General features: G+C 36.9%; 2 long non-coding RNA genes across 2 annotated transcripts in view; one reads left to right on the forward strand and one right to left on the reverse strand.

The window, feature by feature from the left end:
• The window catches only part of LOC103552728 (uncharacterized), a 32,902-nt gene extending 5,144 nt beyond the window's left edge, over positions 1–27,758 (forward strand). The window contains exons 2-4 of the long non-coding RNA XR_545317.2: positions 15,064–15,244; positions 16,196–16,263; positions 25,133–27,758. This is a non-coding gene — a long non-coding RNA (uncharacterized lncRNA). The remainder of the gene's footprint in view (positions 1–15,063; positions 15,245–16,195; positions 16,264–25,132) is intronic.
• The window catches only part of LOC139076995 (uncharacterized), a 77,741-nt gene continuing 69,868 nt past the window's right edge, over positions 19,963–27,835 (reverse strand). Inside the window, exon 3 of the long non-coding RNA XR_011529099.1 lies at positions 19,963–26,144. This is a non-coding gene — a long non-coding RNA (uncharacterized lncRNA). The remainder of the gene's footprint in view (positions 26,145–27,835) is intronic.

Below are 27,835 nucleotides of genomic sequence, written 5' to 3' on the forward strand. Positions count from 1 at the left end.
CTCCATTTATTTAGATCTTTGGTTTCTTTCATCAGAATTTTATAGTTTTTCACATATAGATTCTGTACATATTTTGTTAGATTTATACCTAAGTAATTCATTATTTGGTGTTATTGTATATAGTATTTTTTATTTCAAATTCCAATTGCTCGCATATAGGAAAGCAATTAAATTTTGTATATTAATCTTATATCCTACCACCTTGCCATAATCACTTATTAGTTGCAAGAGGTTGTCTTTGTTGTCGATTCTTTGAGATTTTCTACATAGATAATCTGTCATCTATGAACTAAGACAATTTTATTTCTTCTTTTCTAATCTGTGTACCTTTTATTTCCTTTTTCTGCCTGTTGTGCTACCTAAACCTTTCGTGTGACGTTGAATAGGAATGATGAGAGGGGACTCAAAATAGTGATTTTTATTATTTGCATCCAGGAGATCCAGAATCACCTACAGATTTAAATTTTGAAAGATCTCTTTTTAAACACAATTATTGTAATACAGGCTTTATAATTTCCATCATTCAACATAACTATGTCTTATTTCTTATATTTCTAATAAAATTTATTTCTGAAATAATTTTTCTTTTTTTCTATGAAAATGTTTACCATCTGTGTGAATTTTTAGGAAAATGCTTTAGTTTCCCCTTTATGTCTATTCTGCTGTGATGAATTTTTCTGTGGTAACTATTAATTTCACGCAGCCCTCTTAAAAAAGTTTGTTTTAAAATGACTATGCTCTTGCTAGTAGATGGTGTATGCACAACTAGTATTGGTGCAAAAAGTGATGAAGAAATGAAGGTATTTGTAGGCACCTTCATGTTTTAGGAGGGAACTAAGATACAGATTCCAGGCCCTTCCTTTTCCCATAAAAAGTGGGTTGGCCCCCAATTAAATGGAATATTAAGCTATACAGAACACAGACTTGCAGTCATTTTAAAATCTATGTACTACACTCTTAACCTAGGACTTGGTATCAGTGTACTAAATATAAACTATAGTCAAAAACGAAGTTTTTGGACATTCCAACTAAGTTATCTGTAAGAAATGAACATCAATGAAAATCTAACTATATATGAATTGGAAAAGCATTCTGACATGATGGTTCTTTCCTGTTAGTCCGTAGCTTTATGTACAAAAAAGGATACAGCAGTTGCCATGGCAAACTTCTGGCTCTGTCGAACACTAGAACCTGCTATATAAGCCTAGGATTTGATGAAACTATGTAATTTCAAAATGAACAGGCATATTTTACATAGCCATTCACCTTATGCTGGTTTAGATCCTAGCATGTACAGCTATTCCATTTAACACAAAAGAACAGACATTTGAGTTTAAGAAACACTAAATATTCTTGAAATAACAGACTTAATTTTCAATATCATGAATCTAGAATTGTAATATTTTTAGGGCTTATAAATTATTGAGCAAGAAGTTAAAGAAATTATTAGTCTTTTTCCAGAGGCTGATTTGATAAGAAAAGCTGCCATTACATTAATAAAAATATAGTGGTTCTCTGCATTTAGATGGTAGATTATAAAATGTAGTTTCAAATCTCTTTCAGTAACATGAGGCATATTGCATATATATCCACAGCTATCTATCCATTTGGGGTAACTTTTTAAGTTTTTTGATGATTGGAATTCATTTGTATTCATCTCAATATTCAGGAGTATAATAAATGCATGATATTCATGTCGATGACATATACTCCATAAAAGTTTAATTGTCATTCTGCATTAATTAAGCCTGAATTAATGAACACTTTCAAAGTTTTGCAACAGTTGAATCACCAGTTCCCATCAAGCGTGACTGAAGCAGAATTAGCTCATTCTGAATGCTAAAGCTACCCACCAAAAAAAAAAGAAAAAGCGAAGAGAGAGACACAGAACCTCAGTCAATTACAAAATTGAATAAGCTGAGTGCATTGGCAGAAATGCCAAACTCCAGGTAGAATTTAAATCTAAAATCAATATCCTTTGCTTTTAATTCTGTTGTAAGTTGACTAAGATTTTTTTCTTTTACAATTTTCATCATTCTGCAAAAGGTTTTGAAGAGTGTAATGTAAAACTTGCCTATATTACACCATGTTGGGAGAAGTGTCTGCATTCACGGCTGAATTTCTGACCAGTTTAGAGGTGATGGGTGGATGGGGTGGATGGGGTTCAAGACACACTACTCCAAAATATGGCACCTTGGCATATTAAGTATTTTAAGTTGAAGGAATTTGAGAAATGGCACGTACAGACAGGAAGGGCTTTTTGACCTTCCTCTGAAGGAGGAAGCAGGTCATAAAACCCTCCTGTAAGAGGCGCCCTCCTTATACCTGGAAGAAAGGATTATCCTTATCTCGAAGACCCCAAGAAGAATTTGAACAAACAGCCCTTGCTGTTTCCCCCAGTTTACTACACTTAGCTTATAATCTGTTATTTGTCCTATCACATTTTCCCACAAATTTCATCAAACCTAGCATAAAAACATTAACCACTTCTTCCGGTCTTCATTTCCTGGTGAAGGCTCTCCTGGGGTGTAACATTTATACTAAATATCTTTGCATGCTTTTTCCTTGTTAATTTGTCTTTTGTTACGGGGCCCTCAACTGAGAACTTAGAAGAGTAGAAGTAAAAGATATTTTTCCTCCCCTGCAGCATCCAGGGTGAAGTAGTACTGTAATATGAGTACCGTTTCCTCATTTAATTCCAGCACCCATCCTTACAGGGAAACATGGCTGCCCTTTCCAAAGGCATTGAAAGCGAGATTTAAAGGGGTGCAGTGACTCATTCAAGTTACCAATGGCAGAACCAGGAAGCAGGGTCAAAATTTCTGACTCTAAATTTAATCACCCTCTCCTCACTGGATAGCTAATGCTGCTTTTGAATAACATAGACAGGATTATTGAGAATTGGAGCTGTCTACACAGCCTACTGTCAGCATTAACATGGCTTTACTATTCTACTGTCCTCACCACCAAAATTTTAGTATTCCAGGAAACTCTTGCTCAGGAAAATAAAAGTTGCAAATTAGTTTGCTGAACAAGTGCATTACTTTAATAACTGATTACAACCATATCATTTCCAAGAACTTCAACTCTTCAATTGAAAGTGTCATCAACAGTCTGCATCCCAAGAGTCTGTGAATCCTTGCATCAAAATCCTCCTCTTCCTGTGTCCACCAATTCTAAACTATTAATCACTATCTTTGCCCCGTCGTATACATCCGTGCCTTCCCCATATCTCTATCCCACATTAATCTCTATGTGATCTCAGAATCATACACCAAAATTCAGAATCTCAATAAACATCCCAATGTTATTTCTCCCCCTCTACTAAGATTGTTGAGGTAGTGTTCTCCCTTACTATGGTAAGCAATAAACAACTTTGTCTCATCAGCAGGTTATTTTGGTGATATTTAGGGGTGATAGCTTTTGACAGATAGGAGAAGTCGGCTTAGATTAAACTAGAAGAAAACGAGTTTCTGTCATACGTACTGACTTTGAGTTGCAGATGCAACTTACAGAGAGAAATGGCTATTTGCCTTTCAATATTATCTCAAGAATCACTCTCTCTGGGAGTGTCCTCTAATTCCCTACTCCAGATCTGAAGCTAATATCTGTAGAACCAGAGAACCCTGTGCACACCTCACCATATCACTTTACAAAGAATCTAGGTACTACACGTAATGTTTATGAAGCATAAAAATAAAATAAATCTTTACTACTCCTACCCAAGTTCTAAACTGGAACAGCACCGTTAATATTGAAGCTCCCTGCATGCTTCTGTCCCATCTCATCCTACTGCCTCTCCCAGCCCCTACTGATAGCACTGTCCTGTGACTAAGAGCTATTTTTAAAGACAAAATTTAAAATAATTTTATCATATGTGTACGTCTGCCTATACAATATGTTTTTTAATTCATTTTCAGCCTTTAGAAAATGCAATCACATGTTTTTCTATAACTTACCTTTACATTGAATGTGAGGTTTCCAAGATTTACCTCCCTTATAGATAGCTACAGTCCTTTCATTTTTACTGTTCTTTCCATAGCACTTTTCACACACTGGTCAGAGGAGAAAAAAGTTATAATTAGATTTGAGGTGATTGACCTAGAAAGATAGGAATTCTTCTTAGGGAGAAAAAAAATCCTTCCTTTTCTTTAGGTTGACACCATGATTGACCTTTATTGATGGTGCGAGGAGAGCACCCTGTGCAAGACTGAGTAAGGGAAGGCTGAGAGAAAGGAGCTAGATTGCCCTGCTTGTATTGTGACGGGGGGCGGGAGGGGTTGTGGACTGACCACTGGAGAAGGATGGCACCGTGGGAGAGAGGAAGCCCCCAGAATTCAGTTAGCCAGCTGAGACCTACGGAGAAAGATACCAATGAGAAAATGCTTGCAAAGTAGCTCGTTGTTTCCCCTTCTAGCTCTCTGTAGTTACCCTCCATCGTACCTGACACTTGGGTAAAAGTCTACTACTGGCAAAAGCCTATGTTTGCAGGGCTTCAGGATATGAAACAGGAGAGGCAGTAATGATCCCTAGGACAAAGCTGTGTGGTGACAGGGCAGCAGCTTCAAGAGGAAACACGGTGTCATTAACACTAGGCAAGAATTTGGAATAAGTGCTATTCAGGTATAAGAAAGGGCCCAAGAACTGCTCAAAAATGAGGTGTGAGGGGGGTGGCCAAACATCCTACAGTCTGTGGCAGGGGAGCTGAAGCCATATAATCCAGAGATTAAAGGAAAGTGTGAGTGAGACCCCAAGTGCTGGGGGATCAGGGACTGACAATTACACAACGAATTGAAGTCACTGAGTTTTTTATCTTCCCCAAAGGAATTCCAAGGACTAGTTTATGCTTTCTCTCTCCTTACATCTCTGTATTTATATATCAGGAATAAATGAATGAATGAATAAGACAAATGAATAAATAACCTTTGGAATAGAAATACGGACTCCAGAAAGATCAAAGCCTAAGATACAGATATTGAGGTCATCTACCTAGAATTTAAAATGAGTTGCAGATAAAAGAGAAAAGGTCATACAGAGAGAAAAGGAAGGAGCTCTTCAGGTTGCAGAATAGTCCTATGAGGCTAGGAAGTGAAAGACCAGTGCTCTGCAGTCTGTGTACGAATCCACCAGTTCTGCTGATTTCACCATCAGGCTGACACTTGCCCTAACCTCTGACTCATGGAAACTATTTGCATCAAGAGTCATTCTCCACTGAACGGGGTTTTTTCGGTTGCCATGGTAAGACACGGAAGAAATATCTGAATCCAAGCAGAGCTGTTAGCCATCCATTATAATCTTGGTGCCTCTATTGAGTCTTCCTGTGACTGAACTTGTAGGTTACCAGCCCCAAATAGAGTGTGAGTTTCCTTGAAGAGTTTTGATTTTGTTTCTGTTCTTAAACCTTGTTGTCTCTAGGACTTCCTTCTTGATTTGCTTTGATTCCTGAAGGAGGATTGATGACACAATCTTCTTGATCATTGTACCTGGCCAGTGTCCAATTCCAAATGGAATATTCAAAATTGAAAACACATTAGAGAAATAATTACACATTACAGAGAATAAAATATCTGCTCTCTTGATCTCTGGAAAAAACAAATATTTATCTCCTAAAAGACAAAACAATCAGAATGTTCTCTAGAATATAATAAGCCCAAACCTTGCATTCAGATCTGGCACAGAAGAAATCTAGGTTCTTGCTCCCTAAGTGTGGTCTGTGGGCTGGGCCAGCAGCACTGGTATTACCTGGGAGCTTTTAAAATTACACACTCACATATCCCACCCCAGACTACTGAATCAGAATCTTCATCTTTATAAAATTCCAAGGTGCCTAGAGTGCACACAAATTTTCAGGAACCTTATTCTAGACTACTAAAGAGAAACCTCAGGGCGTGCCTTGGGGACAGTGAAGACTACTGGAAGACCAAAAGCAGGGGTGTATCTTCTGACCCTCTCCTACCTCCTTGCCACCAGAGTGGTTTATCTTTGGTCTGATCTTTTTAAGTGTTGAGGTCCCAAGTTAAACTTTAAAAATGTGATCTCTTGCTTAGAGAAAGTTTGAAAACCATCACTCAGTGTCACAAACATAACTATGTTGAGTCCAAAAGTACCCTAGAGTATTTCCCAACCTGTGGGCTGGTGGTGCTGATGGATGGATCGATCCATATATACATGCCTGTTTTGTCTGGAGCCTTAATTCTCAATATTTTACAGCATTTTAAAGATATATGTAGGTGACATTAAAATTAATGAAACATAGATTCATTTAAAAGTGGAAATTTCAAAAGGAAGAAAAGGAGGATCTAATAAAAGCTTGATAATGGCCAGCAAACGGAGGGACAGAGAAGGAAGAATACTAACTCGAATCTAAATCATAGAAACTGCAGGAAGAAAGCTTTTCCAGTTGCAGATAGTCAGCAGCAATAAACATTCAGAGAAAAGAAGCAGAAAAAATGTATTCTAGGAGATGTTGCAACATGACTTCCCCACACTTCTTTAGCCGTTGGTTTATTTGTCCGTCACAGGAAGCAGTTTGGTGGGTCCTGTCATTTTATAGCCATAATAATGTTCTGAGCCAAACCAGCTGCCTCAGCCTGTTGCTGTGACCTCAAACACAGCAGATGAGGACTGAGAAAAGAACATTAGATTTGGCAATTAGGTGGCTCTTGGTAACCGTGGAGAGAGCAGCTTTAATTGAGTAATAAGGATGAACACCGACCTGCTCGGGGGTGAGAAAAGGAAGCTAGCAGGATGGGGCATTTAGATAGTCTTCACTCTAAAGAAGAGTTTGCTAAGAGAGAGAGAAAAAGAGTAATTTGAAGACACATCAGGTTTAGGGATGATTTTTTTTAAGGTGGTGGAAAGCTAAGCAAATGTGTAAACTGAGGAAAACAAAAACAATGGACAGAGATTGAAGAGGCAAAAAATAAGGGAGTATGCGAAGGAACTTCAATGACATACGTGGAAGGAGTGGGACCATTTCTGCTCTATTCTATTTATGCCAACAACTTTATTACAATTTCTTTTTAACATATAGTGAAGTTGAAAGAATATTTTCAGTGACTATATATCCACCACTGTGTTCTACCATTAACATTTTACTCTGTTTTATTACGTTTCTCTACTTATCTACTATTTAATCCTTCCATTTATTTTTGATGCATTTCAAAGTAAATTGCTTTCCACTAAAAACGGTATTGTGAATATTATTCAAGTTCAATATTTGCTTACAATATTTTTTGTTTTGAGGTAAAATTTATATGCAATAGGATGCAAAATCTCATGTGTAGATTTGCTGAATTTTGAAAAATACATATGTATATAGCCAAATCTCTATCAAGATATAGACCCTTCCCATCACTCCAGGAGTTCTTCCATGTCTATTCTCAGCCGATCTTCACCATCACATCCCTAGAGACAACCACTGTTGTGATGTTCTGTTTTCCATGCAGATTATGTTTTCCTATTCTAGGCCTTCATACCAATGGGATGGTACAGTATTGACTGATTTGCAGAAGCCTTCTTTGACTCAGCATAATGTTTTTGAGGGTCATATTGCTGGTTGGATCAATAGCATATTCCTCTTTATTGCTGAGCGGTGTTCCATTGCTTAGCCATTCTCCCAGGGGCAGACACTAGTGTGACTAAAGCTGCTATTAACATTTTTGTGCAAGTCTTTTGCGGACATATATTTCCATGTATCTTGGGTAACTATTTGAGAGCACAACTGCTGGATTTTAAGGTAGTCATATGTTCAAAGAAACTGCCTACCTCCCTTCCCCAAAGTAATTGTACTGTTTTACACTCTCACCAATCAGGTATGTGAGTTCCAGTTTCTCCAAATCCTCTCTAATATGCGACATTTTTGGTCTTACTACTCTGCTGTGTGTATAGTAGCATCCACTTGTGCTGATAATTTGGGGATTTTGTTTATTTTATTTCTTTGGTATCAAAAGGTAGTCTCCCATAACACTCATATAAAAGTTAATATTATAGGGGCTGGCCTTGTTGCCGAGTGGTTAAGTTTGCGCACTCCGCTCCAGGCGGCCCAGTGTTTCGTTGGTTCGAATCCTGGGCACGGACATGGCACTGCTCATCAAACCACGCTGAGGCAGTGTCCCACATGCCACAAGAAAAAGGAAAAAAATAAAATCTTTAGGAAAAAAAAGTTGATATTATAGCGCGTTTAACAGAAGACTGCAATTGCTAGTTCATAAATTTGCCTCCTCACCTAGAATAAACTGCTCATAGACAGGGCCATGTTGTACTAGTCTTTATTTTTGCACTAGCACTTAGCCTAGTGACTGTGTTCAATAAATGCTTGTTTAATTTAATTGAATCAAACGTGTTCCTGCTGGCATTATCTATTAGTGGAGAAGTCAGCATGGAAGCTTCTCCCTCCCTTTCTCTTCGCTTTTCAGGGGATCAGTTGTCCAGTGGCAGTATGAGTACAGAGAAGAATGACAGTCACAGTAGGGAAAAACAGCATGATATGTTCCCACTGAAGACAGATACGGGCTGGCAGTCTACTCTGCCTAATATTTAGATGCATATTTCAGAGCAAAAACTTGCATATGAGATGAAAGTTTCAAGTTGTTTTTATCAATTATATTTCAGCCATCTGGACTTTTGCTAATAGATACTACAGACAACTACAATGTGGACAATAATCAGAAAATAAAACACAACTTCCAGGGAATAACAAAGGATATTTTATTTCCTTAAAAACAGCATGAAGCTGAATGCTAAAGGCTGTTTTATTTGTATGCAGTAATTCTCAAGAAACGTAATGAAACTCTTGAAGCATATTATTGCTCTAGTGACATACCAAACACACACACATGAAAAAACAACACAGCTTTGGCTCAGAAGCATCCTAAAAATGTCATACACCATAGTTCTGATTCATTCATACAAGACTGAAGCATTTTTTGTCAATTCACTTCCAAAAGCACTTGGATTAATAGCACACTTTACAAAAAGGTGCAAATAAAGAATGATTTGTAAAATTATAATAGATCAAGAAATTATTTTGCTATAACATTGAAATGCATGGATATATCCGAAACATTTTGAAGGAAAAAGGCTATTATTGTCATTATGCCTAAACACTTTTAGTCCACTTTATACTAGAACAGTCTTTTTCAAGCACTTAACTAGATATTGGTATATAGCCACGTACCAAGATCTTACACATGCCATTCATAATATGATGTCTGAGACAGAAAGCAACTTTGCCTATCGAAGTGTATTTGATGTTTCTTCTCAATGCTCTGCTAAGATCTGAAAGATAGAACTCTAATCAGGAGAAGGAAAAAGTGGATAATAAAAAAATGTTGAATGCCTACTTTAGCAGGGTCTGTTAGTTGTTCACAAAAAGTTTTTTTATCCTAGAAAGGCCTCTCTGAGACTTTGATAAGACAAGGCCTATATTTTGTAGCCCTCTTTGTATCCAAGAATAACCATATATTGTTTCTCAACAGAGGAATGTGAACAAAAATGATGTGTGCTACCTCTAGGCCAAGACTTTTAAAAAGAAGATGTCTTCTCCATTGTTTTCCTTTCCCTGGGCCTGAATGTAGGGGATTCCAAGCCCTAGGATGGGAAAGCTACAAGGTGGAGGAAGCAAAGTCCCTGAATCACACATGGAGGAAGGCAGCTTCCTTACCAGGAATAGTTGCATTGAACTGTTACATGAGCGAGAACTTTTCTTTAATTAAGCAACTGAAGTTGTACCAATGAGAAAATTGAGACCCGGTGACCCCAGTGACTCCAAAAACTTGACCAAGTTCACACAGCTGGAAAAAAAAGAAGGCTAGGATTTTAACCCGAGTTTGCCTGGCTCCAAAATCTAGACTCTACACAACCACCCCATATATCCCTGTAAGTTACAACATAAACTTTTCAGAAGTGTAAGGAGCTTTAGGCATAAATTAAGTCCAAACTTGCTAATTTTATAAAAGAAAACTGTGTTAAGTGATTTAGCTAAGGTCACATAGGTCTTTAAGAAACAAATTTGGGAAAGTAGATCTAATATTCCTTTCACTATACCATATTCTAGAACTGAGCAATATTTATTAAAAGAATGTTCAACTCATAAGATGAGCAATGAATGCAAGGAAGAAATCCTCATTATGTTTAGAATTTACTCCTCACTTTACTAGAAAAATGCTGCCATTCTTTACTCATCTAGACAGGAGGACTTGGTCACGTAACTTTCTCTGTTTGTTCATCTTGTGTGTCTCCTGTTTTGAATATTTGCAAGCCTTCTATTCATTTGAATCAGTTATTTTTTGCCATTATGTCTTCATAATGTCATGCATCAAATACTGTAGAGTAAAGCAAAGCTCTTCGACATAGAATCATAAATTGTAGGCGCTAGGAAAAAATTTAGAATTCTCATATTATAGACTTATAAATAAGGACACTGAGGCTTAGGGAGGTGAAATAGTTTTCTCAAACGCATATAATTAATTATTAACAAAGCGGAAACTATATCATGAATAGTACCTGCCCTTTTTTCCACTATCCATTCTCAAGTGAAAAATAGGACACTAATTTCAGAACATTTTTGATAACATAAATATACTAAAGTCCAAATCAAGAAATCACAGAAATGAGTAAAAATCATAGGGTAGTGCTTGTCAGTTTGGATATTCTTCACAAGGAAGAAGTCTGGTAATCAAAGAAAGTGTGAGAAAAAAATATGTAAAATTGTCATTAATACTCACTAATGAATGTTTAGTATGAAACTAATTCCATGACTAACCTTCCAAATAACCATCTCTTTTACATTCATGATTCTACTGTGGTTCTAGTCTTTTTGGAACTGCTAAAAGAAGGCTTTGTTCTAGCTATAAGAAAATGTAAGCCTCATTATTTTTCTTTTTCCTATCACAGTTCCCATGAAGTACCATCAATAAACACTGTGTCAGAAAGAACGAAACCACCCACAAGACTCTTGCTCATTGAGCAATTACCAAAAAGTGGCAGAATCTATGTACAACATTTGCTTCCAATTTCAATTTAAGGAACCAGAACGTGAAGTCATAAATCATTAGTCTCTGTAACGATCTTGCTGGATGAGCACCAGCATGACAAGTCCTGGAGTGCTCAATTAGCCCAAATCTTGGCCTGTTCGAGATTCACATCAGTTACCCAACAGTGGGTGTTTGATGGGGAAAGTCTTTCAAGGGGCTTCTGAAAGCTCCATTGCTAAAGTGCCAACTGTAGAATAAAAGCGCGTATGGGTCTTCTGACTGAAAATGAGCAGTTATTTTCATACTGTTATTGAAAACCTGACAGATCCAACGAAACAGAGGCCACCATGAGAGTTCTATAATTGGGCATGGAAAATTAGAGTAGGAGAGATGAGAAAGATTTCAAGACACAAGGGAGAGTAAACTATAAAATTGACTCTCACAATTAGGGATATCTTTCTTTTTAGCTCACTGAATTTCGTGGACCTAAAAGCATGTGTTGAAAGCCACTGTTTCATTGTGCTTTGTTTAGGAAACCAGAGAAATGAGGTACAAAAAGGCATAAGAGTGGGTATAATTAAGACTATGAAAAGGGTCCAGTTAAAAACTGAGGAGAATCCCTAACGAAACCAAGCTCTAACTTTATAAAGCCATAATTTGATAATTCAATGAAGGACAACATATCCAAAACACCAGGATCAAACGATTTGTTTATTATCCTTGCTGCAAAAGGTGAGAATCCATTATCTAATTTTACTTTTCTTTGTACTGTATTTACGAAGAAGAAAGTAAGTTTTTGGCATAGCCAAAGCCAAAAACTTTCAACTTGGATCTCAGAGAGCACTTAGCTGCACCACCTTCTCAACAGAGCAGAGATTTAGGGTAGAAGTGAGGCAGCTACAGAAGGTTCAGTAGTTACTGGTCTGGAAGACTCAATCAGGAAAACTTGCCTTATCGTATTCTCTCATATTTACTTACGCAAATTCAGTTGCTTTCCTATTGTAGGCCCTTCTTTTACTCTACTAGTCTACGTCTCTACCGTGCACCACTCTTCATATCTCCTTAACACAGCCGTTTACCCATGTAGCGATACAGCCTAAAGGTCCCAGTCTCTGCTTTCATAGGCATTTCTCCTCTAATATTCAAATTGTAAGTTATTTTTATCTAACTTGTATATGGTAGCTGTTTTTTTCAGGGAGGGGGCAGATTTTAAGCTGTATAGGGGAGATATCTGAAGCTTCAAGACCATTAGAGCATTCACAAGTTTGAGCGCATTGCCAGCGACTATAAAAGGAGCAGATGTAAGGGTTTCCAAAACTTTGGAAACAATGTCTTCTTGCTTATAAACTCAGCAATGAAAAGTGGTCTACCCAGATGTTTGGCTCCCAATGGCCATTTTTCAAATGTTTGAATTCCGTTTAAGTCATTGTTGGCTAACTACATACCACGGAACAGGCTTAACTAATCACCCAGATTCGGACAGTGAGTAGGAGTAACAAAGGAGTAGCATCTGCGAGTTATCAGTAAGCTCTTGCCTCCATTAATTAGACATCTAGTCTCTTCTAATAAAGACCGAAAAAAATTATCTCTGATCTCTTCAGCTGTGTTACATGCCACACCCATTGGAAGAAAAAATGAAAACAACATGATAGAAAATATATCCAATATTTCGATGTGATCATGAAAGGATGTAATGGGAGCTGGACGTTTTACAAGTATAGTTGTCCTTATGGGATGTGATTCTAGGGGTGTGAGAATAGGAAGTGACTGCCATCAGCTTGTTAAATGCTTCGGTTAATGCAATGGGATGCTTACTTTTATCAGAGCATCACGGATTGTTTTGATGCAACATGACGCTGGAACACAGATGTCAGGCAAATTATGCCTTTAGATCTGGCCAAGGCCTTTCTACGTTCCATGGAAATGTGGGCTGCTTTTCCATTTCAAATTGGCTGGGGCAAAGCAGAGAGGATTCTGAAGGAGGCATCTTTGCAAGGAGAGTGTCTCTCACGATTTAATTTCCATAGCAATTTAAGGAAATGATGTGGGGGCGGGGACAGGCAGCTAGTTGGTAGAATAATTGCTCAGATTTGACAGGGTGTGAGGAAGCTGAAAGCGCACAGTTTCGTATGCATAATATTAACCTCCACACATTTCCAAAATGGCCTCTTTATTCAGCAAAAATATTCTCAACATCTATGAATAGCTATTCTGAAACTGAGTGGCATCATGACAGGTCAGAAAATGCCACAGGGCATAACAATATATATTTTTCAAACCCAATCCAAAGCTCCTTGTAACATCAAGTAAGGTGGTTTTAAAATATATACTGACATCTCTCAAGGATTATAAATTTGTGGTTACTTCTGCCTTCTATTTTATTAAAAATTCAAGGTAACAATAGTCAAAATAAAATCAGACTATAGCTATACACTGAGATGAATTTTTTTATGCTGAAACATGGAATTCGAACCTTTAAAAAATGGTAAGAATATGGCCGTTTAGTTGTTCAGAATTCTGTAAGATGGTTTTATGCGTTACACAGAAAAGATAAAGTAGAAAATATTTCAAATAATAACCATGAGGCTGGGTAAAGAAGTGACACAGCAGTGTCTTTGAAATCAGGTACATAGGGGTATTGAGCCCTGTTCTGCCTCTCATCAACGATGAGGACTGGGTGAATCACTTAACCTCTTGGGATTTCATTTCCTCATCTGTAACAGAAGCAATAATACCACCTTATAGGATTACCATGAAACTCAGTATCCACAAATGTGACGCTTCTCTCACAGGACTAGATTATAGAATGCACATGATAAATGCTCTTTATTATTTATTATCTTCCATAAAGAACCAGATACTTTTCTTTATTCTGCCTACTTTGTACAGCTTAATGAAAACATTACAATTTGTCCAGTGGGTCAAATTGTGATTTTTATTTTTTCTATCATTAAAAAAATTCAGTCAACTTTAGGTGAAACAATGTTGACCAAATTACAGTTCTTGGTAATACAACATATTTGCTGACTTGCTAGCTCTTTCTGTCCTATAAACACAACCTGAGTTCTTCTGAAAACAATAGCTTGAAACTTAAATTCAAAATTAGGGAAAAAAGGTATTACACACATTATTAAATGCATATTGATTGAATGAACTAAAAGACTTTCAAAAAGCAGATCCCAGGAAGCAGACTTTAAAGAAAATAAAATTTGAGGTGAAATGACTTTTATTTTTTAGGAAAGAAAATAACGTTCAACTTCAATCACTCCACTCCTCTGGTTTAAATGACTGTAGGGGTCTCCATAGCATGTTGGAAAATATCCAAATTCTTACTTGGACATTCAAGTCTGCCCATAGCTATGTCCCAATGGGCTTTCAACCTCTGTTCTCCACATGTCTTTCATATACGGCAATGTCACTCAAAATGAGCTTCTCACTTTGTACACACCTTAATTTAAGATCTCTGGTTGTGACTATTGTGTTTAATTTTTTCCATAACCTCCTTTCCCATTATATGCCATATTCCCATGTCTGAATCATATACATTTCTAAAGTATCAGTACAAATATCACCTTTCCCACAAATCCATCCAAAATTCACATCATTTCTCTGAACTCTCATAGAAATTCCCCATATCTCTCTTTTGATGGATTACGTTTTGAGATTATATCTCTTTTCCTTGTGTTTTTATTTACTTATGTATCTTTCCACTACATTCTGCCTTTCTACGAAATTAGCCCTTCAGAACAAGAGCCATGTGACACATCTTGATGTGAAGAAGCAGCAAGATAAAGTTGAAAGTTACAGATCTTACAAAAAAGCCCTCCTGGCTTGGAACCTTGTCATTTCATTGACCACTGTGTGACCTTGAACAAATTACATTTCTCTTAGCTTCAACTTCTTGCATAAAAAGATGAGCAATAAAAAGTGAATGAATAAATGTATTCTCTCTTGATATAAAAGTGGCGATGGTAAAAAAAAGAAATGACAATCTTGCAACAAGGTCTGAAATTGTAATTTTCTAAGCAGTAAAACCATCAAACAGCTATGTCTTATTTCCTGACAGTTTACTAAATTTCCTTTTCAGAAAATCGAAGAGAAAAGTTGAAAATAACTTGCAAGAATACAAGAAGGTTTGGACTGGCAGACAGGAAGTCTTAGCTACCATGGTCTTGGCTCTACTACTTGGTGGCTGTGTGGCCTCAGGCAAATCCTTCACCAATCAGGACCTCATCTTCCATCTCCCCAAATGAAGTGGGGGATGAGAGGTATTAAGTTCTCACAGTTTTTCTTCCCTTCACCCCCCAACCCAGTAGAACTAACAACAGCATAGTTCAAACTATAGGCAAGGAATGAGAAGCAAGCAGAAGGGCCCAACTCCCATTTCAAGGTCAGAAGATTTCAGTGTAGACCATTCCATGGAAGAGCATCAAAGCTTAGATGTCACTTCCATGGCAAAGCCTTCCTTAAAGCCACCATCAGACCCATGGGAATTTCCTCTAAGAGGCAACTCTTTTTAGTACCTCTCTGTCCACTTATCACCTTGTATTCTCGTTATCGATCGTTGCCTGTCTCCTCTCAAGGACGATGGACTCCCTGAGGGTGTGGATCATAGTTATTTTCATTACCACATAGAGCTCCCGGCTCAATAAATGTTTCATTAAAAACGAGTAATGAATAAACATTACAAATGAGTGAACGAATGAATGAACATGACAAATGAATGAATGAACATTACAAATGAATGAACAAGTAAGTCAATAAATAAAAAATTAGGGGGGCCGACCGGGTGGTGCAGCGGTTAAGTTTGTACGTTCTGCTTCTCAGTGACCCAGAGTTCATGGGTTCAGATCCCGGGTGCAGACGTGGCACCGCTTGGCACACACGCCATACTGTGGTAGGCGTCCCACATATAAAGTAGAAGAAGATGGGCATGGATGTTAGCTCAGGGCCAGGCTTCCTCAGCTAAAAGAGGAGGACTGGCGGTAGTTAGCTCAGGGCTAATCTTCCTCAAAATAAATAAATAAATTAATTAATTAAAAATTAGAAGAAATAAAGTTATTGGAGCCGAAAGAAATCAGAATTTAAAATACACATAATTCCAACAACATTTACCTAGTTGTTTCATTCTTCAGTATGTACCCTGTGGTTCTGTTTGAATGGTGGAAATTGTTATGCTCAAACTAGTTTAGTTTTCCATTTTCTTGTTTTGTTGTTAGAGACGGTAAGATAAAGGAGGAAGTAGGCATCAGCTTCTGCTGCATTGTCTCTTTGCTCTTTCCAAGTGGTGAGTATCTAACTTAAGATTAATTTTGCTATCTTGCTTTCTGATAATTTAATCCTTGGGTTTTTGCAATAATGAACATTGATCTTTCCATTTAAGAAAGCGTTTTGCATATCACACCATTGAAAAGCCTTGTTAATGCCTTCCCATCAGCATAAATTACAAAATATTTTTCAACAGAAGGAATTGTTTCACTATATTGGATAGGACGGTGACAGCTGCTCAAGTACACGTGGGTCAATATCAAATACCAAAATAAATTCACGTTTAACATACCAAATTCTGCATAGTTAGCTAAATTCTGGTAACTAGATAATGCTTGACAAAGATCAGTAACTTAGTACATGGTGTCTGTTAAAAGTGTCATCTCCAAGATGTCATTCATTTTAATGAACCAATGAGGACTTTATCAACTAACGTGTTAAAAGAAGTTACGAGGTAATTAGCTTCTGGCACCAAAGATTAAATATAAGCAAAATTTTACCTGTTTACCTGTTTAGAATGATTTAGATGGGAAAACTATTCTTAATGAGGGCACTTCGAGGACTTAACTGTTAAAATTAAACTTTCTAAAAACAATTGGTTGTGCCACTTTAAAAATGTATAATTGTCCCCATGCTTACTACGTGCCAGGCACTATTCTAATCATCTTACACGTATTAACTCATTTAATTCTTACAACTACCTATGGAACAGTTATTATCATTCCCCTTCTAAAGATGAGGAAACTGACATATCAAGAGAATAGTTTCTTGCATTAAGTCACATGACTAAGAAATTGTGGAAGAAAAAGTGCTTGGATATTTCAGTTTAGTTTTAAACAGTAGCAGATGAGGTAGGGAAGAGCATCCATGACTGTCCCTGGGAAATGGACATTAACAGGGCTTCTGAAAGCATAGGTGCTATCACGTCTCCCTGGCCTTGGCATTCAGTTGGTTCAGCACCTAAGTGTCTCTGTGTCACACTCCACAACAGGAGGACAATATTATAGTCAAAGATGTAGACTTCATTTTTTTTGGAGGAAGATTGGCTCTAAGCTAACATCTGTTGCCAATCTTCCTCTTTTTTTTTTCTTTTCCCAGAGCCCCAGCACATAGTTGTATATCCTAGTTGTGAGTCCTTCTACGTGGTATGCTGCCGCCACAGCTTGTTTTGATGAGCAGTGTGTAGGTCCGCGCCCAGGATCCTAACCGGCGAACCCTGGCCCCAAAGTGGAGCATGCAAACTTAACCACTATGCTACCAGGCCACCCCAAAGACGCAGCCTATTATTAAGAGATCATAATGACAGTAATCAGTTGCGTTGCTCCCGTGTTCCCATCTGACAAGGCAGATGCCTCTATCCAACCCACAAGTGGTGCATGAGGCCAGAGCATGGGGCTATAGGCGAAGATGACTCCTGACCCAGACTACACGCAGTAACAAGAGCCCCCGCTAGTGGTGGGGTGAGTACTCAGTGCAGATCCCATGCCTAGCATTTTCCTCAAAAGGGTTTAATTAATTTACCTAAGAACCCACAGCTAGTTTTAAGAGGCATTTAAATGCAAGTCTACGGACTCTAATACCTATGGGAACCAAGGCTTCCTTATGTCTTTCTCCAAAAAAAATCTTCCACCTTTGATATATACCAAGATACAGTCATCCTCGTGAATTAAAATAGCATAATTAGTGCAACGCTGGCATATTTAGTAAGTTACATAATAATTGTGCAGCTGTATTTGGGTCTGAAAAAAATAATGAAAACATTTCCTATGCTGGCACTAAATACTTCATTTGTTCCATTTCACTATGGTAGTGCTTTCAAAGTCCTCTTGAAATTTGGGGTACTCGCTTGAAACTGATTTGATTATGGGATATATGGTTAATTGGTTTTTGCATTTGAATTAATTGCATAAACGTTCAAAGAATTTTTAAAAAGGATTATGTTTGGTTAAAATTGATGCCATGGGAGACATCACAATTTTTAATATAAACACTATTATTGTATTTCTAAGGAGATTTTCCTCCCTTCAGAACTTTTGAATATGCAAGCTTGTGACAAATTCTGCTTCTTACTGTGGCTCTCAGCCAGGTAAAACTGCATCACGTGTTCTGAGGCAAATGTCTCTTTGTAGATTCAATGATTGCAATCATCAGTAGTTTGCTGAAAACTGGAATGAAATAGCTATGAAATAACAGATGCTTGTTTTATCTTTCCTCAAGCAGACAGCATTGTAGCTACAACTCTCTTTGAAACAGCTATAGCATTATCCTCTAATCACAGTTTATGAAAACACCATACAGTTGTAGAGTGCTCCTCGAGAAATTGTCATACAAATTAATTCACTCCATTCTCAAGAACAACACATATGACTTAAACATGCAAGGAATTACAATATCAGTTCTGCAGATGAAGAAACTGAGGGTTGTGTCTGGTCCAGTGGTGGTGTGGTTAAGTTTACATGCTCTACTTCAGTGGTCCAGGGTGCGCAGGTTCAGATCCTGGGTGCTGACTTAGCACCGCTTGTCAAGCCATGCTGTGGCGGCATCCCACATAAAACAGAGGAAGACTGGCACAGATGTTAGCTCAGTGACAATGGTCCTCAAGCAAAGAGAGGAAGATTGGCAACGGCCATTAGCTCAGGGCCAATCTTCCTCACAAAAAATAGATAATTAAAAAAATAAAAGGAAGAAAAAGAAACTGAGATTTATAAAGGCTGAATAACTTGCTCATGACCATAAAACCAGTAAATGAAATAAATAGACTTATTCTAGAATAGATTGTGGATGCTGGTATATGACAATCACAGTTTTAAGCACTCTTGAGTCCTCAAGAAAGATCTGTACAAATTTATAAAGAATTTGGTCAAAACTTTGAAGACACTGTGCATGCTAAGACACTTGTAGGCATAAGTCAGCTACGAGTGAGTGGACCTGGCTACTGCCCAGCAGCTGTATCTCAACTTAATATTGTATCTTTATTACTTCTTGCTAATTTCATAAGGATCTGAATAAATCAAATACATACTTTGGGTCATTCATTCATTCATCCAAAAAATAGCTATGAATCGACTCTGTGACTAGTGTTGTCCCAGATGTGGGAGATACAGTGGTCCTCAATACTGACTCAGTTGCTGAACCCAAGGAGCCTGCAGCTACAGAACAGTCATTAGGCAAGAAACTATTTAAAAAGTCTGATGGGAATTATAAGAGATGATTTTCAGGAAGTTGTGAGATCTAAGCTAGATATTAACCACAAAATTTCTCCCTTGAAAAGCTGAGACATCAAGGATAAACAAGAATTAGGCAGTTTAAAGAGAGGAGAGAAAAATAACGTTTTACCTTTGATTCCACTTTACTGCTTTTTGTGAAAGAAAACATATTGTATAATAACAGTGTTTATAAATTTTGGAATTTATGATGGTCTCAGGATGTACCATTGTGAATGTCGAGGGTAGTTTGTTTCCTGAGCTTTCCTCAACTTACTTAAGTAGGTTGGTTAGAACACGATGCACTTATAAAGTCAGAGATTTAATTGCATTCTTAACTCATGATGTTTTCCCCGGCCCAAGCATGCAATCTGTGGTCATAACTCTGTCATAAGAAAGGGTGCCTAAGAGAATGTGGATGCAAGAGCGAAATTTCATTGCCAATGATGGAAAAAAAAATTTTTGAAGTACAGATGCTACCGACATCATAGACTTTTCTGTTTACCTTAAAGACATCAGCTTATTATAGAGTTTATATATATATACTATACAAACATAGTCAGAGTCTTACATTTCTTTCCATAGCATTTGGAAGAAAGAATTCATGTTAATTTGTATTGCTTCTTATAAACATTCTAATTTTTTCAAAGTGTCACTAAGAATTTTTGCAAGATTTGTGCTGTATGTGTCTGAATATTCAGTAGTTATAGTAATATATTTTAAATAACATCTGTTGGAAATATCATTATGTAGTACAGTGAAATTCTAATTGATAACATATTTTAAAAAGTCAAATCTAAATTTAAAATTTCTTTTTTGCATAATGGACAACACCAGCTCAACAACAAGGATTATGTTCATGAAAGTAAAGTACAGTTAACACAAAGCATAAGCAATACAAAAGAGAATATGTTTTAAAAATATACCCTAAATTATTGATATCATTCAAGCCATTTGACTTATGAAAGCCTAGAATGACCCTTTGGAACATTAACAAATTTGTAAAAATCATGGAATGTCAAAATTGGATGCAACATTTTAAGGTCAATTCATTCTGATTTTATAGATGAAAAAACTGAGGTCCGGAGGTGAATGACCTAACGAAGGTCACAATGCTAGTTAGCAGTAATGTTGGGACAATACAAGTATCTTGACTCAAAGTCTAGTTCTCCTTGGGGGGTCACTATGCTATCAGCTTTATATTTCATAGAAAGTTAAAAATAACTCCAAGCAGACTTTCAAATGATTCTCCCACCATTTTGAGTGCATGTCTGTGTTTGTATAGCTTGTATATAAAGATGGAAAAGATAACTCACAACTAAAGAAAACTCAAGTCATGTTGATCTTTGCTTCTAAACTTTGTTGGTACTAGGATGGGTAGTAAATAGTTTGAGAGTCATTGCAAAGATATCTTATGGCCCATCATTGAATAGGAAATGGATGAAACTGATGGGAAGTTGGAGATATCAATGTTCTTAACTACTCTGTATCTATCTATCTGTCTATCCGTCCATCTATCTGTCTGTCTTCCTGTTTGCAAGGAAGTTGAAATTGTGTATTGCCATGCATAAAGAAACATGTGCTGTAATTTTCTAAATTGAGTAGTTAAGTCATTTCTTTTGATGGCTATCGTTAAAGCCAAAGGATCATTACCCTTTTCGGGGGGAGGGGGGAGCACTACACCACATTTCAGCAGGCTATCTGGTCCATCTTTACTGCTGGATGGAGTAGGCAGAAGGAGCTCTAAATCAAATCTCTTCACTCCAGAACGAGGAAGACAGTGGATCTGTCCAAAGGATTGACATGTAAATTGTTTGTAATTGCTGTTAAACAAAGGTCATCCTGAAAGCTGACATGCAAAAGTGAACGGCACAGAACTGGAGCAGAATGCTTTGAGGGTGGATGGGAAGAATCAGTGGAGACTTTAGCTGGCAATCCTGTTCTTAGAAGACCCTTCAGATAGGAGGGCAGAGCACTGACCTTGTCACATGCATGCGGCAGAAGGCCAGTCATCAGGCTGAGGGAGGGCAGAGCACATGTCTGGGACAGGGGCTCTTGCTACACATCTAGTATGGACTGGGCATCAGGAAGGGAAAGAACAAGCCTCAGACAATGAGTTATGAGACAAAAGTCCACTTACTAAGACTGCAGCACAGGAATAAGAATTAAGGGGGAGGTGAGCTGAGGCTAAGAAAACAGAAGGGTTCCTGGCGATAGAATTGCCTGAGCCAGGCCCCAGGGTAAAAGAGAAACTCAGGTAGGAGGCATTTAACTGGCTCTACCCTTACAACTTTGAGTCTAAATCACAGTGCCAAATAACGCTGCCTAGTCCTAAACCCGTCTCCATTTTATATGCGAGTAAATCGTGCGGATACATGTCTGTGTGTACATGTGCACCTAGGATTATCTTTCACTTAATCTCAATTTCTTTATAATTTTCTTTAGATTTTTATAGATCCATTTTCTGTTTTATATCTGACCATGGTCACCTTGTAAAAACACCAATATGGAAATTGATTCCAAAACTATCCTGTGATTCATTTGTGAATGGAATTTTCTTTACCCCCACTAGTTATCTGGCAAAGTAAATTGGTAACTGTGCCAATATAAAAAAATTACTGAACTCAGGATGACTACAATTAAAATTACTCTCTGCTGTGTAATGTTTACTGACCACAATTTAACAAATACCTCAATGCTATCTGCTTTTAAGTAGATACCTTAACTGTAATATCTTTTTCTTAACACGAAAACCAAAAACAAATAAACAAAAACACACAGGAATTAGAAAAACATTTTTCTGAGTTTCTCAGTCATAGCTTAATATGACTACATTATCTTTTTAAGTTTGTATAGGTCAAGGGTACCAAATTGTAGAAGTAATTCCCAGAGCAAGTTGTTCACACAAAGTAATAATAAGACATTTTTCCAAAGAATTCAAAGCAATTTTTTTCACTGAATTTAACCAGGCCCTTTTTGAGACATGTAGGAAATGAGTATAAGCATGCCCATTATATGAGTGAAAAGATGAAACCCACAAAGTGTTTAGATAGTAGGAATTCCAAATCTAGATGAATGCATCAGACTAAAACAAATCAAAATGTAGCGCTCATTTTGCATTTTAAACCCTTTATAACCCAACTGATTTATAAACCACTGGGTTACACTGCCAATGGAGACAAAAATATTCCATGTCCTTCACGCTATGGCTCAGACTCAACGAAAAGGACGAAAAAGAGAGGATCTCTTTTGAGTGAAAGAGATACGTGAAATCAAATAAAAAGATGCCATTTTTCCCACTAAATGAACAAAATATTTTTAAATCATAATAATGTAAGAACAGGAGAAATACATACAAACATAATCCTGATTAAAGTGTAATTAACATCCTTTTTGAAGAGCAAGATTCTTAACTCCATGGATTTGACCCAGTAATTTTACCTCCGGATGTAACTTTAGAAAATAATTAGACATGTGGACATGTATCTATATACAAAAATATTCACTGACGTGTTAATATCTAACACTAGAGATTTGGTTTTAAAAATTCTGATACATCCATGTGATGGAATATTATTAACGCAGTAAACATTTTGAATACTATGTAATAATATAATAATAACAAAAACAGGATACAAAACAGTTTATGCATGAGTTATGGTTCTTTGGTTGCAAGCAACAGAATCAAACATTAGCTAATGTAAGCCACAGAACATGGTACAGAAGAAGGACGAGGAAGAGGTGATGGAGGAGGAAGAGGAAGGAGAAGAGAAAAAGTAAGGGGAGCTAAAGAGTCAGACTCGGGAGAGGCAGCGCTGGGGACCCAGGGAGTGGCAGCTGTCAGCCTCATCTGCTTAAACCACTACAGGACTCAACTCATTTTTTTTTTCCTATCTTCGAATCCCTGTATTCACAGCGTCAGGAGAGAGTTGGATTGCTGTAGTTTGAGTCAAGTATCTACCACTTGGCTAGAAAAATTTCACTGGTAGATCTAACAATCCAACGTATTATGAACGAAAGACATTTTTCTTTCTACAAAATGACTGGAAAAAATAAAAAATTAACAAGGAAATTATTGTGATAACGGTTGTTTTCTTCCTTATTTTTTTCTGTTTCCAAGTTTTATACATTAAGAATTATTTTGTTTTCAGAAAAGTAACATTAATTTATTTAGAAAGGATAGTTCATGAAACAGAGCAAGGTAAGCTTAAGTCGGGATTGAGTTTATGACCTCATTTCCCTTAAAACTCACCCACAGAGCATATTCCTGAATGTGTAAACTAGTATTCATTATGTTCTTTTAATGATGGAACTTATTCTTTTGTCTAAAATCAGTACTACATGAAATGCCTCACTTGTAAATGCTTTGCCCTTTCTCTTACGTGTTCCCGGGCTGTTCTTTTTTCTTTTGTTTTTAATGTACAATTGAAATGTGACGTTTTTATTTTTGCAGCCAGCATATTAACCTTTCATTTAAAAGTTTCACTACTAAGTTGAGATACAATAAAGTACAGCTTTTTTCCACCTTTAAAATGTATCTTTTGTTGAATACCAATTAATTACTAGAATATTTTATGAAAAATATTTTTAATTCACTGTGGACAGTCTTTCAAATAATAATACATTTTTTTCAGTTTTAACTTTTGGGTTGATTTTTGAGTTGATTTTGATACATTCTGATAATGATACGTTTGCTTTTTCCATTAAACAAAGAACAGAGCAGTCAACTCAAAAACAAATTCCAAAGGAATTTGACAGGATTTGAAAACTGTTTTTGAAGTTTATTGGAAAGGAATCTCTTAATCCAGGATCATGGCCTTAGGTGATTGTGAGAAAGATGACTAGACCATGAGCAATCTAGCCAGGGAAGTAATAAAAGGCTTGTTTTTCTATCTTTTGAAGAATTGGAATGAAAGAAGGAAAATTATTTACCAGGGACAAATAATTGAAATCAATCTACATGGAACATTTTTAGAATCTATTATTTATCTTGGAGACCTATAGATTTTGCTCAAAATCAGGAAAGTGATCATTAATAGTAGTAATAGCTATCAGTTAAGAGATTTTTTAAATTACTTTTTAACTATTATGTCTTTTTAATCATTACAACTTTATAATTATAAACATTAAAATTCTTCATCATATTAGGCAAGTGTTACATTGGCATAGTAGACGTAACACAGGGCAGAAGCCCAAATAATTTTATTCTTGTCCTTGTTCTGCCATTATCTGGGTGGATCACCTTCCACTATTTACTTAATCTTGCTAAGTATAGTTTCCTTTAGTTAGGAAATAAATTTAACACCAGCTGTGCCATTCACAGCTCATAGGGTAATTATGCGGATTAGATGAATTGTAAATATGAAGATGCATGAAAAGCTGTGAATTTTCATAGAAATGTAGGGTGATGATAATACTGTTATTATCGTTATTATTATTACAATAAATGTAAAATGAGAAACCAAAGTGTAAAATAAAGTGTAAAATTCTCTTTGGTTTCTGAACTATTGATATTTATCACTATAGACTCTAGCACTTCAAAACTGAAGTAACTGAGCATCAATAATTGTGCTCTTGGTATCGATGAAGGAAGATATTATGTAAATCTTATGAGTTTTGATTTGTACACATTATTTTAAAAAATTGATTAAAAAGCTTTCTTTCAAAAATGTGTGACACTTACAGCAGCTTCCTATGAATTCTTCATGATTTTAATGCTCGTGAAAGGAGACAGACTGACAGCACCAGCAACTGTTTATCTCTAAGAAAATGCATCAGCAATTAAAACTTCTAAAGCGTTGGCAAAGCACCACCTCACAACACGAAAGGATCGTCTCCACGGGCTGTCTAATTCTGCAGGGACTTCTGGAAACGGCCTCAAAACGTGGTTTTCATGTCACAATCCATTAAGAGTAGGTAGGAGTCTGCTGATTTGTTCTACAGGCTGTGGGACAATGCTGGGGAGCAAGGCTGAGAGCAGAACCAGCCCTGGAACGGAAAGGCCTCTACCAAGTCAGGCTGTGTGGGGCTGAGGGATAAACCAGGCCATCTCCACAGGGGCCTCTCTTGGAGACCAGAGAGTAACAAACCTTTCCTGTAAAGGTCCAGACAGTATTTTAAGCTTGCCTTATAGAAAGGTCATGAGTTGGATTTGGCCTGCTGGCCTGGTTTGTGGACCCCTGTGACAGACAAAGACATTTGCCTGGGTCAGATATGATTTAGTGACTCCCAGAATATGCTGTTCCTCCCTCCAACCACTTCAAGCCTCCTCAAGCTTCTGCGATCGACATAATTTAATAATTAGAGCTTTATACCTTGAGCTTAAATTTCCCCTCCTAAAATGAAAATTGTAAAGCGTTGAAAACTTTAAAAGCTTCACCTTTACCCATGATTCAGATGTATCCATACATTCTTTCAAATTATGCCTACCTACACCTGACTCTGTCTCTTACGGTACCCCAGTTGGGACATAAAAGTAAAGCAAATCACATGCAATCACCCAGAGTCATTTTCCTTTGCTCTCCACTAGAGCCTGGAGCGTGCCTCCTTTCTTCAGGTTCTGAATCCTTCCTTTCTATTTCTGAAGCTCTTTGGATTCAGTCATCCTTGTTTCCTGTTTTGACTTCGGGTCCTTGGCTCCTGGGCTATCTCCTTGGGATGTGTTTCGTCTTCTCTGGATTTGACATCTCCTAAACTCCTAAAGGAGACTCAAATAATAAAATCCATCTTAGCGAATAATGTGAGAAATAAATGAGATAACTCAAGTTAGAGGTCCAGGATATAGGTGCTCAAAAATCAGTATTATCAACAGGAAGAGGAATAGAACTTCAGGGTTCCCCACGTCAGGCAAGGTCAGGGTGGAGAGGTTGAGTGCAAGGACAGAGGAACATAGAAAAATAGTTATTTCCATAGTTTTCTCAAAGTCATCCCAGCCTCTGGCTCTGTTATCCAAATTAGCACCAACAGGTTCTATATAAAAAGTGGAACAAGGTTTGCTTAATTGTCTAAGGAATATAAATACAAACTTTCAAAGGACTTAAGGAGCAGCAGCTACAATGTACTTCTATTAAAATGGTCTTTGTTATCTCTTCAAGATCCTGGTTTCAATTGCTTTGGATATATATCCAGAAGTGGAATTGATGGATCATATGGTATTTCTCTTTTAAATTTTTTGAGGAACCTCCATACTGTTTTCCATAGCAGCTGTACCATTTTACATTCCCACCAACAGTGAACAAGAGTTCCAGTTTCTCCACATCCTGGCTAACTCTTGTTACCTTTTTTTCTTTTGTAACAGCCATTCCAACAAGTGTGAGGTGATATTTTATTGTGGTTTGGATTTTCATTTCCCTGATAATCAGTAATGTTGAACATTTTTGCATATATCTGTTGGCCATTTGTATGTCTTCTTTGGAAAAATGTCTATTCAAGTTGTTTGCCCATTTTTTAAATCAGGTTATTTGTTTTTATTGCTATTGAGTTGTAGGAGTTTCTTATATTTTGGATATTAACTCCTTATCAGACATACGATTTGGAAATATCTTCCCCCTGCACTCCCATGTTCATTGCAGAATTATTCTGCAATATATGGAAACAATAGATGGAAATATATATATGAATATATTATGGAAACAATATATATGAAAACTACCTAATATATATGGAAACAACCTAAATATCCATCAGTGGATAAATGGATAAAGAAAATGTGGTATTTACATACAATAGAATATTATTCCACCTTAAAAAAGAAGGAAATTCTGCCATATGTGACAACATGATGAACTTAGAGGACAGGGTGCTAAGTGAAATAAACCAGTTGGAGAAGGATAAACATTGCATGACTCCACTTACATGAAGTAGTTAAAATAGTCAAACTCATAGAAGCACAGAGTAGAATTTTGGGCTGGAGAAAGGAGGAAATGGGGAGGTGTTGTTCAATGGTTATAAAGTTTCAGTTATGCAAGATGAATAAGTACTAGAGATTGCTGTACAACACGGCGTCTGTAGTTAACAATAGTGTGTTGTGCTGTTAAAACATTTGTTAAGGGGGTAGATCTCATGTTAAGTTCTCTTGTCACAAAACAAACGAACAAAACCAAAAGAAAAACTGAAGGGGTTCAGGGAAACTTGGCGATGATGGTTTATTGACTGATTTATTTTATTTATTGACTAATGTGATGGTTTCATGGGTGCGTGCATATATCCAAACACATCAAAATGTATACATTAAATATATGCAGGTTTTTGTGTATTAATTATACCCCCCAAAATCTGTTAAATAAAATGAAAATCTTTGTTGATTCCCAAACTGTCATAAGCCTCTTTCTTCCCTATCCTGATCCAAACACCTTAGAATGGAAGAAAAACCACTCAGAGGCTAGTCCT

Source organism: Equus przewalskii, chromosome 18, assembly GCF_037783145.1.
Source record: "Equus przewalskii isolate Varuska chromosome 18, EquPr2, whole genome shotgun sequence".
Classification (NCBI taxonomy): Eukaryota; Metazoa; Chordata; class Mammalia; order Perissodactyla; family Equidae; genus Equus; species Equus przewalskii.